The sequence below is a fragment of the Macaca fascicularis genome, chromosome 15 (genome assembly GCF_037993035.2).
Source record: "Macaca fascicularis isolate 582-1 chromosome 15, T2T-MFA8v1.1".
Lineage (NCBI taxonomy): Eukaryota > Metazoa > Chordata > Mammalia > Primates > Cercopithecidae > Macaca > Macaca fascicularis.
This window is the reverse complement of record NC_088389.1, coordinates 60700843-60717546: the sequence shown is the minus strand read 5'-3', so window position 1 is coordinate 60717546 and position 16704 is coordinate 60700843. Positions and strand designations below refer to the sequence as shown.

General features: G+C 45.4%; 1 protein-coding gene across 5 annotated transcripts in view; it reads left to right on the top strand.

The window, feature by feature from the left end:
* Nucleotides 1-15016: 15016 nt before the first annotated feature.
* TDRD7 (tudor domain containing 7) overlaps nucleotides 15017-16704 on the top strand; it is an 81858-nt gene continuing 80170 nt past the window's right edge. For all 5 annotated transcript variants that reach the window (XR_012424544.1, XR_012424543.1, XM_005581243.4 and 2 more), the window contains exon 1: nucleotides 15017-15187. The gene's annotated coding sequence lies outside the window, so the exon portion shown is untranslated. The remainder of the gene's footprint in view (nucleotides 15188-16704) is intronic.

Here is a 16704-nt window from a genome sequence, read left to right as displayed (position 1 = left end):
TCATAGGTTGGTATCACAAGTAACACATGCACAAACTCAAGAGAAGGAAGAATTATAAGGATGGATGGGATGCAGCATGGACTTACAACTGAAGACGTGCCCAGGTTCCACCAGTGTAATATTGGAAACGTTACTTCCACTCGGGCCTCATTTCTCATTCTGCACCATGAGAGGGTTAATATAAAATGAAACTCATATATGGTCATCCTGTGGCATAAAGCCTTCCAATGCTTTCCTGTTATATTTAGAATCAGACCCAGGTGTCTCATCCCAGCCTATGTGGTAGGTAGGCGGCATGCATGCACAGCAGCTTGCAATAAACCTCACTGCTGGGATTCCTGCCCTTGTGTAACCATAAAGTGGTTAGTGACTCCCCTTCTGACTAAGAGAATACAGCAGAGTGACAGGCTATCTCTCCTGTTTGAGTCAGTTAGAGCTGCTATAAGAAAGTGCCACAGACAGGGTGGTTCAGCAATAACAGAAATGTATTCCTTGCAGTTCTGGAGGCTGGAAGTCTGAAATCAGGGTATCAGCATGGGCCAGTTTTGCCGAGGTCCCTCTTCAGGGTTGCAGACTGCCAGCTTATTGTTGTGTCCTCAGATGGTTGAAAAAGGGTGAAGGAACTCCCTGGGGTGCCTTTGAAAAGGGCACTAATCCCATTCATGAGGTCTCCACCCTTATGACCTAATTATCTCACAAAGGCCCCATCTCCTAATATTATCACATTGGGAATTTGGCTAACAACACATGACTTTTAGGGAACATAAACATTCAATCCATTGCAACTTCCAACATTTAGTTACCAAAAAAGCGCCAATTCCCTCGTCCTTGCTGTCTCCTGTGTTTCTCCCTCCCTTTCCTTGTCCTTCTCTGTCCCTCCTCCTCTCGCTGCCTCTGTCACAGTCCTCTAACTGAGGAAGCAAATTTGCATGTCAGGAGCTATCCGACATAGAGGCCCACATGACAAAGAACTGGGGAACACCCAGGCCAACAGACAGAAAGGAACTCAGGCTTAGTCCAAACTGGTTCTGCCAATACCCACATGAGTGAGCTTGGGGACAGCTCCTCCCACAGCCCAGCGTCGGTTGAGACCACAGCCCCAGCTTCCTGAGAGACCTTCAGGCAGGGGCCCCCAGGTAAGCCATGCCCAGGTTCCTGATCCACAGATTGTGAGATATTAAATATTTGTACTTTCACATGGCTAATGTTGTGAGAAGAATGGGTAACTCACCTAGTCTCCCAGGCCCCAGGATCTGGCCCTGCCATCATTCCCCTCCTCTCCCATTCTCTCCTCCAGAGCTCCCCCAAGCCACACTCCCCAAGCCACACTGGCTCTTTCTTTTCTTTCTTTTTTTGAGATGGAGTCTCACTCTGTCGCCCAGGCTGGAGTGCAGTGGCGCGATCTCAGCTCACTGCAAGCTCTGCCTCCTGGGTTCATGCCATTCTCCTGCCTCAGCCTCCCGAGTAGCTGGGACTACAGGCGCCCGCCACCACGCCTGGCTAATTTTTTGTATTTTTAGTGGAGACGGGGTTTCACCGTGTTAGCCAAGATGGTCTCGATCTCCTGACCTCATGATCCGCCTGCCTTGGGCTCCCAAAGTGCTAGGATTACAGGCGTGAGCCACCACGCCCAGCCACCACTTGCAGTTTTAACCATTATCAGTTTTTGCTATAAACTGAATGTTTGTGTTTCCCTAAATTCCTGTTTTAAAACCTGTCCCCCAGTATGATGGTATTTGGAGATTTGACCTTTGGGAGGTGATAAGGTTGTGAGGGTGGAGCCCTCATGAATGGCATCAGTGCCCTTACAAAACAAGCCACAGAGAGTTCCCTCTCTGCCTTCCACCATCTGAGGACACAGCGAGAAGACAGCTGGCTGTGAACCAGGGAGTTGGCCCTCACCAGATACCAAATCTTCTGGGACTTTGAGCTAGGACATCCCAGCTTCCAGAACTGTGAGGAATAAGTTTCAGTTATTGATATGTCATCCAGTTTTTGGTATTTTGTTATAGCAGCCTTAATGGACTAAGTTTTATTTTGGGTGGATTCATTTTACTGGTAATATTTATTATGAGGGACAAAGCGTCCTTGGGGTGAACGCATTGTACTTTTAAAATTTACAGATACTCAATTTTGACCCAGCTTTTTAGGGACATGCTTCTTGCCTTAAAAGCTTCACAGCTCTCAGTCCCTCCCTGCCCCACTTATGAAATAGGAAAGGATGTTCTCAGATTTACTTACAAGGTACAAACAGATGAAAGCCAACACAGTGGTTCCAGTCATTCTGATTGGGAATTGAAAGCAGGGGTCCCATTCATATATCCTGATTTGGAACCAAGCTCTTTTTTCTCTCTCTCTGTGAATGAATAAACAGTGAGAAAAGAGGGGCTGTGATAGGTAAACAAATGCCCCATTCATCTGAAAACAACCCCATCCCTTCCTCTCTATCTTGGCATTTACTGTAGAGAGAGAGCAGTGTTAGTTTCCACAGTTTTCATTCTCCTCTTATTCTTATGTGCAGATGCTCAGTTTTATTCAGGACAGCAATTCACCAAACTAAAAGACTAAAGTTCCCAACCTCTCTTGCAGCTAAGAGTGACCTAAGTTCAGGCCAATTAGATGTGACCACAATGTGGTGTGGGACTCTGGGGAGACTGCTCAGATGGAACTGACCCAGCTGGGAGGGCCCCCTTTGCCCTGCCTTGCCTGCTCTCTGAAATGCAAACATGGTGGCTGGTCGAGGCTGGAGCTCCAGCAGCCACATTGGACCATGAGACCGCATTGAGGATGGAAAGCACATACAAGATGCAAGAACAGAAACACATGATTCATAAACTTCTGCAGTGGTCAGTTCAAGGTCAGTATGGATGGCCTGTCTCTGTAAAGTATTGATCCTGGGTGTCTCTGTAAGGGTGCTGCCAAAGGAGATTAACATTTGAGTCAGTGGGCTGGGAAAGGCAGACCCACCTTTAATCTGGGTGGGCACCATCTAATCAGCTGCCAGCACAGCTAGAATATAAAGCAGGCAGCAAAATGTGAAAAGAGAGACTGGCCTAGCCTACCAGCCTGCATCTTTCTCCTGTGCTGGATGCTTTCTGCCCTCTAACATCAGATTCCTAGTTGTTCAGTTTTGAAATTTGGACTGGCTCACCTTCCTTCTTAGCTTGCAGACAGCCTATTGTGGGACCTTGTGATCGTGTAAGTTAATACTTAATAAAGTCCCCTTTATATATACAACTATCCTATTAGTTCTGTCCCTCTAGAGAACCCAGACTAATACATGTCACTATTATTTTAGGGATTTTAGTATATGTAGCCATATTGAATGTTAACCAAAGTATGAGTTTTGACATTGCTCATTGTGTGACTTTGGACAAGACATCTACCTTCTCTGGGACATAGACATCCCCGTGTGCCTAGTGGCAGAGGTAGATATGCGGTCTACATGTATGATTCTGAGATCGGGTGCTTTTATCTGTCTGACATCCAACTCATCTTCTATTGGAGACAGCACCTCAGTTTTTTTCTTGAGGAACTGCCCCTTCCCACCCTCACTCTTAGTGCTTAAATGAGACTGACACCACTTCTTGTCTCCAGTGGTGAACATGTGACCCAGGCCCCTGCAAGTGTGGGAGGCACAGAGCTGGCTGCATGAGACCAACCTTGCCTGGGGATCCCTTGTGTACTGCACTTGTGGACACAGTGAAGCAGGAATTCACCAGCATGTTCTCTTCTTGGTCCAGACACAGGGCCCCTGGAGCATGCCTGACCATGGGCACTAGGCCTGGCTGTTATATGTGGTGTCCCTCAGCATCTACCTGAGTTAGGGAGGCTTCTTCACCATATGCACCTGAGCCACCCCACCCTGACACCCTGTCTTGCGTTGATGGAGCTTGACACTGCATCCCCACTGAGCACACTGAGGCAGTTTCACACCCAACCCTTCACTATACATTTGGGAAACCGAATTCTCAAAAGAGACAGGGCCTGGCTTAGACCACAGAAGATGCGCAGAGTCTGGAAGGTAAGGGAGGGCTCCAGCTTCCTAGGCCAGTGCTCAGCCTCCTCCCAGAGGGAAAGAAGAAAGAGGTTGGAGGCAGCTAGCTCTGTTATGGGTCAGTAGCATCGGCCCAGGAACTCAGGGCATGAGCAGGGCAGACATAGGGCTCCCTAAGGGCCCCAGCACAGCCATGAGAGGCCAGGGCCGAGGTCTTCAGGCCACTGGTCTGGGCACCTGGAAGTAAGATAAGCCTTATCCCCTAGTGAGACAGAGACTATGGGAGAGAAAGCCTCCATTTCCTCCTGTATTAATTGCAGTGCTTGGGTGAGTGACCCCAAGGGTTCCACATACTCAGAAAGTGTCTGTTGATATGGCTTATCCGTCAGTGCCCATTGTGCTCTGAGACCCTGGGAAAATGCTCTCCACTCCCTGGACATCCTTCAGAGCAGAGAGAGGTGTGGGGCTTGGGTGATGAGGGTTTGCTATAGGGCAGAGGGTGCCAGAGCACTGGACAGGAATGAGGCTGGTCCTTGTTGGATCCTGAGTCTGCATTTGGAAGTAGGGGGAAGCATTGCCCTGGCCGAGATAAGGATGCCTGACACCAAAGGAAGTGGAGGTAAAAAGCTGCCAAGGGAGGCTTCCGAGGTTCCTCACACTGCCCTTGGAGCCTGCGGACCTGCTTCTTTGCCTCCTGGAGACCCCCAAAAAACCACTGCCTTAAGGTCACCCAGCTGGAGTGTGTGACTTAAGTTGAGGCGTTCTGGCCTGGGGCTGCAGTGCTATGGCTGGCCACCAGGAGGCGGTCAGACTCCTGTGTCCGTGGTGCCCACTGTGCTTTACCAGCAACTGGGGCCACGGAAGAGTCCTGCAGAGGTCACGCTTGCTGTCCTCCTTCCTCAGGCCTGACTTGCACCTTTTATTTGTATTGATCATCTCCACAGTCTTAGCTGGTCAGAAGGTGGGGAGGTGGAAAGTCTGCAATCCTCCCATTTATTCATTCAGCAGCTATGCCTGAGCACTCACCCTGTGCAGGTGCCCCAGTGGGCCCAGCATGCTGTGCTGAGATCAGCCGAGTGGTCCCTGCTCTCCAGGAGCTCACAGTCTGGAGGGGAGATGAACAAAGGCATGTGAAAGAAAAGAGAAAGTGCTGCAGAGAAAATGAAGTAGGGTGCTGAGAGGTGGGGCTGGGAAGTCACTGGGTGGGGCTCAGAGGGGCCTTACATTTATGCTATGAGCAGAAGGACCAGAGGGAGCCAGCCCTGCACACATTTGGGAACAATGTGTCAAGGAGAAGGCACCACTGAAGCAGAGACTCCCAAACAGAGGTGGGTTTGATAGAGGAGGTTAGAAAGAGCCAGTGTGTAGGCTGGGTGTGGTGGCTCACACCTGTAATCCCAGCACTTTGGGAGTCCGAGGCAGGTGGATCACCTGAGTTCAGGAGTTTGAGACCAGCCTGGCCAACATGGTGAAACCCCATCTCTGCTAAAAGTACAAAAATTAGCCAGGCGTGGTGGTGTATGCCTGTAATCCCAGCTACTCAGGAGGCTGAGGCAGAAGAATCGCTTAAACCTGGGAGGCGGAGGTTGCAGTGAGCTGAGATTGCGCCATTGCACTCCAGCCTGGGCAAAAAGAGCAAAACTCCGTCTCCAAAAAAAAAAAAAATGATATTGATAAAAATAACTTCAAGCCAGGCCTAGTGGCTCACATCTGTAATCCCAACAATTTAGGAGGCCGAGGTGGGAGGACTGCTTGAGGTCAGGGGTTTGAGACCAGCCTAGGCAACATAATAAGACCTTGTCTCTACAAAAAAAAATAAACATTCCATCCACTGCAGCATCCTAAATTTATAACAGTATAGTTTGAATTAATACCAACTTAGCTTCAATGGCACACAAAAATGCTACTCCTATACAGTTCATCCCCTCCTACCTTTATGTTGCTATTATCACAATTTATATCTTTTCTTCCCTTGAGACAGGGTCTTGCCTGTTCATCCAGGCTGGAGTGCAGTGGTATGATCATAGCTCACTGCACCCTCAAACTCCTGGGTTCAAGCAATCCTCCCACCTCAGCCTCCTGAGTAGCTGGGACTACAGGCATGTGCCACTATGCCTGGCTAATTGTTTTAATTTAATTTTTTTTTTTTTTTTAGATATGGGGTCTCTCTACATTGCACAGGCTGATCTTGAATTCTTGGCTTCAAGTGGTCACCCAACCTTGGACTCCCAAAGTGCTGGGATTACAGGCATGAGCCACTGTGCCTGGCCATAAATTACACATTTTACATGTGTGCCCATTAAAAGATTTATAATTACTTTTCACGTATTTGTCTTTTGAACCACATAGGAAATAAAGAGTTACAAACCAAAAATGCAATAATACTGCTTTTATATTAATCTATGCAGTTATCTTTACTAGAGATCTTTATTTCTTCATATGGCTTCAATTTGCTGTCTAGTGTCCTCTCATTTCAGGCCCCAAGGACTCCCATTAGCATTTCTTGTGAGAGCAGGTCTACTGGCAATGAACATCCTCAGATTTTATCTGTGAATGTCTTAATTTATCCTTCATTTTTGAAAGATACCCATTTTTGAAAGCTTACCCTAACTCCAGCAAGTCACACCAGGAATGTGGGCCACCACTCCTAAGGCTGCACACACACACACACACACACACACACACACACACATTGCTTTGTAAATAAAGCTCCCATAATTACCTGCCTGTAATCCCAGCACTTTGGGAATCCAAGGTTGGGTGACCACTTGAAAGATAGTTTTGCCAGAGAGAGAATTCTCCCTTGAGTTTTTCCTTTCAGCACTTTTTCATTCCACTGCCTGCTGGTCTCCATGGTTTCTGATGAGAAAGCAACTCTTCATCTTATTGAGGAGTCCTTGTGTGTGATTACTCATTTCTCTTTTTCTGTTTTCAAGATTCTCTCTTTGTCCCTGACTTTTGACATTTTGATTATAATATGTCTTGGAGTGAAGCTCTTTGGGTTTATCCTAGGAGATTGTGGAATTTATCCTTGGATGTTTGTTGAGTTTCTTGGATCTGTAGATTCATTTCTTTCATCAAATTTGGGACATCTTTCAGTCATTATTTCTTCAAATGTTCTTTCTTTCCCCACTCTCTCTACCCTTTCTGAAACTCTCATATTGTAAATTTGATTCACTTGATGGTGTCCTATGGGGCCCTTAGTCTCTGTTTACTTTTATTTATTCCTTTGTCTTCCTGCTCCCCAGACTGGATAATTTCAATTTCCCTGTCTTCAAGCTCATAGACACTTTTTTCCACTTGCTCAAATCTGCTGTTGAATGCCTCTAGTTAATTTTTCATTTCAGTTATTATCATTTTCATCTCCAGAATTTCAGTTTGATTCCTTTTTATTTCCATTTGTTTATTGATATTCTTTCTTTGTTCATATATAATTCTACTGATTCCTTTTAGTTCTTGTTTATAGTTTTCTTTATCTCATTAAACATATTTAAGGCAGTTGACTTAATGCCATTGACTAATAATTCCAATGCCTGGTCTTTCTTAGAAAAGATTTCTGTAAACTTCTTTTTTTTCTGTGAATGGACCATGTTTTCCTCTTTCTTTGCATGTTTTGTAATTGTTTGTTGAGAGCTAGAGATTTAAAATATCATGTTGCACTAACTGGATATCTAATTCTTCAATGCCTCAGAGATTTCTTATACTTTATGAGGACTGGGTCATCTATTTATGACTTTTAAAAACTATTTTTGCAAGATATATATTGTTGTGTATGGTCACTAAAGTTTCTGTTCCATCATTTCTGTAATCAACCAGTGACCTGACAAAGATTTCCTTAAATGTCTGGCTCCCAAAAGACGTGGGGGTGGGAGCACAAGTATTGTCTCTTTAAATCTCCAGGAAGCTGCTTCAGCTTATGAAGGTTGAAACAACGACTGTCAGCCTCTGAGCTGGCCCCTCAACAATCAACAGCAGAAATCAGCACTCAGAACACAAAACCTAATATTTGAAGAACAAAGTCCTTATTGCTTACCCTAGCTCCAGCAAGTCACAGCAGGCATGTGGGCTGCCACTCCTAAGGCTGCACACACACACACAGACACACACCCACCCACACATTTCATTGCTTTTTAAATAAAGCTCCCATAATTACAGTGATATTTACAAGTGAGCTTATAGTTCAACCTGTAGTGTACAAAGGGAGGAAAATACCACGTTAGTGCTGACACACCGTATCACTCTCAGATTAAGAACCACATTCTTAGAGGAAATCTCCTGCACTGTCTCACTCCAGCCGGCAGCTTGCTAGCTCTCCTTAGCCAACTGCTAGCCCCCAGGTGCTATCCTTTTCTAATTACAAATACAAAACATCCTGTTTTAAGGAAGTTGCTGCTGAGAGCGAGGAGTCCAGTTTTAAATGAAAAAGACTGTGTGAGGCGATGAGGGAGAATTGGGAGGAAGATGAAGAAGACTATCTCTTGTACTTATGGTAGGGGAAATACAATTTGGGGCTAAGTAAACTCCAGAAAGACCCCCAAAAAGAATGATTCTAACTTCCTCAACTGGTGTGAGCACTAGAGCAAGTGAGGTAATTTTGTAGTGGGGTGATGCAGAATTCTAGTAAAGATAAACGTGTGTATCCCTATGTCTACTGGTGTAAACAAGAATATCCTGCTCAGCTTCTGTCTGGGTGGAGTTGGCTGTTGGGGGATTTCAAGTAGCAGTATTATCTGACCCAGCACCCCTGTTTTATGACAAATATTTTGTAATCTCTTCATTTACTTTCCTGAAGTGAAGTTCACAGATAAAAATAGCATTGGAAAATTCACTGTATAGTAAAACTGTGAGGAAAATTTGTGTTTATATATAAAGCAGAGGTCTGTCATCTACATAAATGACTGGCACAACATCCACATGTTGGTTGAGACAAGGGAAACTTCTCTGATATGGGGGAAGTACCACAAGCCATCCCAGCCCGCCCACTCAATGCCAGGAGGTGCACCTGATCTTTTTGACAACCAAAAATAACCTCATAAAAGCACAAAACAAAGAGCCCCAGGCTTCGGGGGAGGGGGTGTGTATTGGGGCAGAGCCCACTGTCTCAAGAGTGGTTGAGTACCTATGGGGAGTGGTTATTTCCCAAAGATAACCACTGATGTATAGAAATTGGCCAAACAGCCCCAAGAGAAGGCTCTTTTGCTACTTTCTGTGTTCACTTTGCCACATAAGGGAATCCGAGGCTAGAAACAGAGCCAAAGGGCTCTGGTGTTCTATGCAACCTCCCAATTTAACAAAAGGTCAAGTCCTAAATTATTTATCCCAGGGAAAGCAACTAAGGGGTAGTGATTCTTCCCGTATAGTACACTTCTAATCGGAGCCCACACTCCTCAAATACCGTCTGCTTCTTTCAGTGTCAGCTCACCTATACTGAGCACCTCCTCTGCACCCATATAGTTTATTCTCACTGCCTCCACACTTCCTCATCCCTAGCAGCTATTGCAATATAATTCTTGTGCCATCTGGTTTATTGACTATTACAGAATCAGTCATATTGTGGTTGATTGCTTTGCTTAAAATATTAGTTACCTCACCTCCATGCCCCACCCCACGGCTGGGGCCCTAAGCCAGCTAACTCTTAGCAATATCCACATCCTTGGAATCATTCTTATTTGGGGGTCCTAAGACTGAGCTATATGAATGACCTACAACTGAGGGCAAAGGTGACCTCTTAGACAGCCAAGACCCTCCTCTGTTGGTTCTATGACCTTTCTCTACACAATATCCCTTTAAGCTTTCATTATCCCCTGTTTTCCAGTGTGCTGTGGCTGTGTGGCCTCTAAAGCTTTAGTGATCAGTCCCTTCTGGGGATTAGGCCCTTTCAGCTGACTCACCTTGGAGGGCTTTGTGGGCAGATTAGGGGGTTTTGCTTGATCAGCACATCCTTAGCTTTACCAGGGCCTGGATTTTAGCAGGGCTTCGGCAATCTCTGCCTTTTGTTTTTTGTTTTGTTTTGTTTTGTCTTTTCTCCTTACTCAGTTGAAACAAATGCAGTTGTCTAGAAATTCCTCTGCATCTGTTCATGAAGCAATTAAAGCTGATGGGAGAGGCAGTGATTATGATGTTAATGATTAACCAAAAGTAGATCTGTCCAAAGATTCCTTTGGTCATGGATCTATTTTTCCTGACCTTATGTAAGCAAAAAGTACTCATGTGGTTGAGTTCCATCTGTATACATAATTTTGAACATGCTGTAGTTTAGCTTCAAATAGGGGTATTGTTAAAATTATTTGCAATCAAATAACTCAGCAACCAAAGATGAATAAAATGTAAACTCTTTTCAAGTTGTTCACAAGGGAGATGAGATATAAAACCACTTGCTATGTTCTCTCTGCTACAAATATATTCAAGGAACAAAGCATTCTAGAAGCTCAGCTAAAGGAGCAATGATTGTCAGGTGGGGGATTCGAGGAAGGCTTCCTGAGAGAGGAACTACTCCAGACATTGAATAATGTTATTACCAAGTCCCTGCTGTTCATTTGATAGATCATAAACTGATAGAAATGAAAGTTTTGTTTCGGTTTTTGTTTTCTTTTTGGAGTCAATATAGAAAAGAAAGGAAGTGAGATGATAGCACATAGAGGTCTATCAAGTTGTCACTCTAAATTTTACAAGTGACAAAGCTGCCTATGATGGCTGTAAAGTCTGAGAGGCTCTTAGAGAAAGGATGAGGAATGTATTCTTCTTGGGCTGTATTGCAAAGACTAAAAGAACTATCAGGTAAGAAAAAAACAAAATGAACTACAGACATGTTCCTGGACCATGCTTGCTATCTCACCTTCATTCTAAATGGTGCTTGCTGATGAGAGATGAAACAGAGAAAGGACAGAGATTCAACTCAACCAATAGTATTGGTCCTGCCTATTTTGTACAGGTATTTTGGTGTTTGCATCCAATGTGACACTCTCCAAACGTACAGGCTCCCCAGGTGTGGACAAAATGCATGAAGGGCTTTGGATGGAGGTTTCACACTGGAAATATGTCCATCTTTCTCTGCCAAGGATAAGCTGCCAACAAAGCTATCGTCCTTCTCCATAGTTGGGCCTTGATTTGCACTCCCTTTCCATGATAACTTCTCTCTTGTCTCTGGATAGGCACAATGACCTGCCAGGCTTCTGCTTAGTGGCCAGCTTTTACTAATTCCTCCTCCCATCTACCTTTCCTACCCTAAAAGCCACCTTAAGCAGAGTACCAAGGACCTCTCTACAGCCCTTGAGGATGGGAAATTATGCCTGCCTCTCTTAAAAGAGATCTAGATGCTCCTGGCCACTGCCCCTGTTGTCCAAAGATATGCTTGGGCTTTTGCAGAGGAAGAATGCCTTCCACTTGAGTCCTGTTCATTTCAAAAACTCTGCTATTTGGGCCCAGGATATACACTTTCCTCTAAGGAAATTTTTAACAGGGGTTCACAGTGGAGTTTTAAGGACTCCAAATCCTCTCTGACAGCATACATCAAAATTTGCTTTCATCTATTCTGACTTCCCTACAAAAGGGTAAGAACCATTGTGCCTACAGAGTAACCAGTCTGTGCCATCTCTGATATCTCTTAATTCTCCTGAAATACAATTATATCCAGGGTATGGGGTGAATTCTTGAACTCCCTGGGCCTTGGGCCACTTCACTAAGACAAAAAAACCACAACGTCCTAACCTGCCCTTGCTCTGGCAGATACCCAGGCACTTCTGGGAACCTCCTGATGTCTTGGACAAAAAACCTACCTGCAGAACAGACACTTTACCCAAGAACACATATGAAGGGCCAATAAACACATGAAGAGATGCTCAACATCATTAGTTCTGGGGAAATGCAAATTGAAAACTCAGTGTGCTGTCCATATACATCCACTGGAATGGCTAAAATTAGAAAGACAGGCAATACCAAGTATTGGAGAAGATTTAGAGCAACTGGAAGTCTTATACATTACCAAGGAGGGAGTAAAAGTGGGAGTACAAAATGGTGCAGCCACATTAGAAAACAGTTTGACAGTTTCTTAAAAAGTTAAGCGTATACCTATCCCACAACCAGATGTTCTATTCTTAAGTCTTTATGCCAAAAAACCACATCACCACACAAAGACCTGCATATGGTTGTTATTACAGCTTTATTTATAATAGCCCAAACTGGAAACAACACAAATGTGCATGAAATGTGAATGAATAAACAAATTGTGATAGAGCCATGCAATGGCTTACTATTCAGCACTAAAAAGGAACCAACTACCGCTATGTGCAACAACATGGATAACTTTCAAAAGTGTTACACTAAGTGATGAAGTCAGACACAAAAGATTACATCCTGCATGATTCCATTTATATGATATGCTAGAAAAGGCAAACCTATGATGACAAAACTCAGATTAGTAGCTGCTAGGGGATAAAGGTAGGGGGAGAGAATTAACTGTAAAGGGGCACAGGAGAAATTTTGGAATTATGAACTAATCCCATATATTGATTGTGGTGGTAGATACACAATTAAAGACATTGGTCAAAACTCATCAAACTGTACATTTAAATAGGTATTATATGTCAACTATCAATAAAGCTGGTTTGAAAAAAAACTACCTGCAGAGCTTCATTTTTCTATACATATAGGACAGTCTAAACACGGAACATCTTTGCAAGGATAAAGGATCTCAAACTTGGGTTCAACTACATTATTTTATGATTTATTCTACATATTAGACTCCGAAATTGTTTTTTTAAATTTCCTGCTACTACCAGCACTCTTTCCTTTGGCAGCTGCTTTTTATATCTTTCTCTTCTAAAATGTGGAGCCACAGGATGTTGTGAGCACTGCAGAGACCAAATTGGGGTGGCTGTCTTTTAGGTCTGTCTTGGCCCATTCCTGCTGCTATAACAAAATATCTTAGACTGGATAATTTATAAATAATAGAAATTTATTTCTTACAGTTCTGGAGGCTTGGAAGTCTAATATCAAGGTGCCAGCAGATTTGGCATCTTGTGAGGACTTGTTCTCCTCCTCAAAGATGGCATCTTCTTGCTGAATCCTCATACAGTGGAAGGGGCAGAAGGCTCCCTTAAACCCCAAGGGCACTAATTCTATTCACAAGAACGAAGCCATCATGACTTGTCAAAGGTCCACCTCTCAACACCGCAGGAATGGGGATTAGGTTTCAACATGAATTTTGTTGGGACACAAACATTCAGACCATAGCAAAGTCTATTAAAAATCCACTGCAATGTTTGGAGTAGACTGGAGGGGACAGAAGAGAGAAAGACATCTGAAATAGACTGAAATAGAGCAGAGGAGATGCAGAGAAATTCCAGAGAGAGACATTTAGGCAAACAGTCAGGGACCAGATCTGGAATACAAAAGAGAACAGTGTTCAAAGAAGAACCCTGTTCAAAAACCTTGAACAATTCCCCACTGCCTTTGGGGAAACATCCAAGTGTCTGAGCACTGGATATCAGGTTTTCCAGATTTACTTCCAATTTATCTTTTTATTGCCTACTGCATCTTTTCACTGAATCAAAAGCTCTATAAGCACAGGCTTATCCACGAAAATTTGTTATTTAACAGGAGTTGTTCAATATGTATTAGTTGATTGTCCATTCACCTTCTGATGGATGTTTGTGTTTTTTCCATTTGGGGCTATGGCCAACAAAACTACCACAAGCATTCTTGTACAGGTTTTTGTGTGGACATATGCTTTCATTTCTCCCGGGTAAATACCCAGGAATGGAATTGCTGGGTTGTGTGGTAGGTCTGGTACATCCCTACAATACCCGTCAGCAATAGAAAGACATGAACTATTGATACATGTAACAACATGGGTGAACATAATTTATTAAACAAAAGAAGTCAGGTAGCCCCCCAAAAGGATAGTACATACGATTCCATATATAAAATTTGTATATATAACTCTAGAAAAAGCAAGCTAATCTATAGCAACAGAAAGCAGGTGAGCAGTTGAGGGGGCAAGGGACAGGGAGGGACAAGATATAAGAATTACGAAGGATCACAGTAAAACTTTTTTGGGTGATGGATATGTTCATGATTTTGATTGCAGTGATGGTCTCACAGTGATATATATATATAAATTTATCAAACTGTACATTTTAAATGTTCAGTTTATTGTATGTCTTATACAATGCAGTCAAGCTGTAATAAAATACCGGTTGAATAAACAGCAAGTTCCCAGTAAATGCATATCCGATGGTGCAGAGAAGCGTTCAATGTTGGCTGAAGGAATGCAAAGCAGGTGCCCAATAAGGGTTGGTGGAGTTAATATGCAGAAGAAATAGGTATTCACTTATTAGGTGTTCAATAACTTTAGAATGAATGAATAAATTTGACAGATATTTATCGCTGATCGTGTGCTAGGCACTATTCTAGGCTCTGGGAATAGGTTAAGGAACCAAACAAAAATCCTTGTGCTCACAGACCTTTAATTTTAGGAGGACAGCAGACAATAAAAGCCTAAGTAAAATACATATAGTGTGCTAGATAGGTGCTAAGGAGAAATAAGGCTGAGAATGGGGATAGGGAAAGTCAAGGAAGGAGGTTGACATGTTAAGAGACTGTGCCCACCGTCATTGAAAGGGTGATGCTTGAGAAAGGCCTGAAGGATATGGGCGGACAGAGTGTGTGTCTAGGGCAATAAAAAGTAACTGCTCCAGATGTGGAAGAAAATAATGTGCAGGAGTTGAACTGTTTGGAAGGAGGGTGAGCCCCTTAGGAGGAGCCGCCCACACCCCCTGCTGGGTCCCGGCTCGCTCGGCCAGCGCGTACCTGCGTTGTCCACCAGGAGGCGCTTCCGCACCCGCCCCGCAGGCGTCTTCCGCCGCCGGCCGGTGCGTGGGCACGCGCAGAAACCGCTAGGCGGCGTCGGTTTCCTTTCCCACGCGCGGACGCCGGCGTGGGCCGACGCGACCGAGGCGTCCGCGCGTGCGCAGAGCCGAGGCCAGGCTGCCCTCGAAGCGGGGCGGGGCGAAGCGGGGCGGGGCCGAGCAGGGCGGGGCGGGGGCTTGAGGTGATTCCCGAGCCGCGGGGCGGCTCCAGCGGTGCGGGGAAACCGAAAGTGGGCGGTGGCTGCGGCGGGGCCCTTGGCGGAGACGGCGGCGGGAGCTGGGCCCAGAGGCGCGGGGACGGGCCGTGGGCCCCCGGAACGAGGTGAGCGCAGGTCCTGCGGGTTCCGGGCGCGACAGGTGCCGGGCGACGTCGGACGGGATTTTGGGCGGGCGCGGCGCACCTGGGTCACCAGTGGGACCGCGGCCGGGGCCGGAGGCTCCAACAGGCTCGGGGCCTCTTCCCTGCAGCCGCAGGGGATTGCCCCGGCCACGACGCCTGGGAACCGGGCTCGGCGCCGGGGGAGTTGCAGTTCCAGAGCGTTGTGTTTTAAATCTCTGAAGGGACCCCGCTCCGGGCCGGGCCGGGCGTCACGCGGGAGTCGGACGGAGCCCCCTGCTGCCTCTAAAGCTCTGTGCCGTGGGGGAAATGCAGCAGCGGGGTGTGGACGCAGGCGGGAGATGCGGACCAGGAAGTGGTTCCCGCTACCGGAGCGACAGGCCGCAGCCGCCGCCCCCAGCGACGGATGTCCGCGCTCCGCTATTTAAACCCAAGTATTTTACACCGCGAACTTCTCTTAAAGGTCTCTATAATCTGGAGACGAGCCCCAGGCAGGCCGCTCAAGTCATGCAGGGCACACATCCCCATTTCTCTCAAACCAGGAGCACCCAGTGGGTGCAGAGCACCCAGCTGGGAGGGAAACATGGATCCGTGAATAAGTTGTCTCAACTTTCAGCAGCATCCCCCAGCAGGGTCACACTCTCAGCCTCAGCTTGCTAGGAGGGAGCTTGGAAGCAGCACATCTTTCTGCTCCCATTCACTTGAGAGGTATAATATATTTCCATTAATAGCTAAAGGTACCATTCTCAAATAATTTCTAAGAGCAGGGAAGGGAAAAAAACATATTAGGACAAGTCCTGGCTCAAAAGATTTCTGATAACCGCCCAACCAAACCAAACCAAAAAACCACAGATCCAGTTCATGAACCCTCCTGCCAACACCTCTCTGCTCTCCAATCGTGCAGGTGAAAAAAAATGCAGAGAAATGTTCTCTCTAGGGAGAAATGCAACAGCTTAGTAGGAGAAGTAAAACTTAGACCCAAATCCCTATCTCTTCCTGGGCTGCCTTGATGCGTGTGACTGTGTTGCATACTGCAAATAATGTGAACTTTGCAGACCTGGATTGAAATCTGGGCTTCTCATTTTACAAATTGTGTGATCTTGAACAAATTACATGCTTTCTCTGAGCCTGGTTTTCTGTGTATCAAATAGAAATATTTGGCTTACTTTGCAAGGCTTTTTCAAGATAACCACTGTATATCCTTTGCCTCATAATAATTGCCAAGCAGTATTCACACTCTTCCAACAAACTGTCCATGTTTTACATAATTGGATTTTAGTTTTTTGAGGGCAGGGACACAAAGATCTTTATGTTTCCTGTATAATATAAATTGGCACATGGTGGATATTTTTGCATTTCCAGTCAGCTGACATTCATTGAGCATCAGTGCAAAGTACTGTTCTGGGGTATAGGGAATTGCCCCTGAGGCCAGCTGGATTAGAACTCACATCTCCTGTGCCCCAATCCAGGGCCCTTTGGTGGCACACAGCCTCCCTCTTTGG